Source organism: Rhineura floridana, chromosome 3 (genome assembly GCF_030035675.1).
Source record: "Rhineura floridana isolate rRhiFlo1 chromosome 3, rRhiFlo1.hap2, whole genome shotgun sequence".
NCBI classification, from domain to species: domain Eukaryota; kingdom Metazoa; phylum Chordata; class Lepidosauria; order Squamata; family Rhineuridae; genus Rhineura; species Rhineura floridana.
In genome coordinates, this window is record NC_084482.1 from 139,436,036 (window position 1) to 139,437,476 (window position 1,441).

General features: G+C 47.0%; 1 pseudogene; it reads right to left on the reverse strand.

The window, feature by feature from the left end:
* Positions 1 to 261: 261 nt before the first annotated feature.
* LOC133382484 (5S ribosomal RNA) lies at positions 262 to 380 on the reverse strand (annotated as a pseudogene).
* Between the last annotated feature and the right edge of the window lie 1,061 nt (positions 381 to 1,441).

The window sequence follows — 1,441 nt, forward strand, 5'->3', positions numbered from 1 at the left end:
GAGAAATGTGCACTAAAATGGTGGACAATTTTCATGAGAATTTTTTTTAAAAAAATTCACAGATTGCTGCAGAAATGTAGAGAACTGAATTTAACATTGGAAACATGAGAAACTGAGAGAACCGAAACAGACAGATTTTTCCATCCCTTGTTCTTGTTATATGCCTTCAAGTCAATTACGACTTATGGTGACCCTACGAATCTTTTGGATATATTCATAGGGTTTTCATGGTAAAAAGTGGTTTACCATTGCCTTCCTCTAAGCCTATGGCACCTGGTATTCCCAGGCAGTCTCCCAACCAAGTAATAACTAGGCCTGACCCTGTTTAGCTTCCAAGATCAGATGAGAACGGGCATGTTCAGGGTAGTATGGCCATAGGCTCTTTCCATCCCTAGCCTCCACCTATGTTTTCTGAACACAGGGATACATGATGCTAGTAAAACCCCTCCTCCTTTTACTCCAAAACCTCAGAAGTTGCAGCTCCAGCACATTTTACCTTGAAGTCAGCTTCACACAGGCTTCAAAGTGATTGGCCATCAACCCCATTGCTACTCCAGGTGTGTCCAATGAAAAACTTTGCTGTAGGCTCAGGCAAACACATTGATTGGCCCAACAATTTGTTGCTTGTTGTCCTAATCAGAAGGAGGGGCAGGGAAATGTGCCCAGCAGAGTTATTTCAAAACTCAGCCAAAGAAATCAGTCTGGCTGCTTTTGAAGCAACGAGTATATCTGCAGCCTAAGTCTTCCCATACTGTTTCCCTGATTTTAAACTGTCTTTCTGCTGCTCTCAGTTTATTTTAAAGATTTATAGCCAGAGCTTGGAAAAGTTACTTTTTTTGAACTACAACTCCCATCAGCCCCAGCCAGCATGGCCACTGGATTGGGCTGATGGGAGTTGTAGTTCAAAAAAGTAACTTTTCCAAGCTCTGTTTATAACCCAGCTTTTGATCAAAAGTGCTTACAACACATTAATAGAGTACCAAACAATACTCAGGGCCCTTCTGCATATCTGCACTCCTCCTCAGATCTAAGGCAGAGTTCTTTCTGAAGTTGCTCACTGCGTCTTGGCCTTCTCTGGCTGCTGGCTGAGGCCAGACTGGTCTTCCCTTTGCCAGGCTTGTTCTTCCAGAAAGGGAGGTGGGAGGGAGAGGACTCAACCTTCCCATACCCCTTGTGGTCTGGCCAGTGCAGTGGCGTCACTAGGGTTGGTGTCACCCGGTGTGGCCCGCACCTGCCGCACCACCCTAGTGACGCCCCTGCGCCCCTGGTCTCCTGGGAATCTTCCCTTTCCTCAGAATTGCAGGAAGAGAATCCCTCCCACGGGCATGGGAGAGAGATGGGAAAGGAACCCCCGCCGCAACCCTCTGTGGGTGGGAATTGATCCCCACAGAACAGAGCCAGAGGACTTCCTTAGGAGCAACTCTCCAGAGACTTCAGGGCC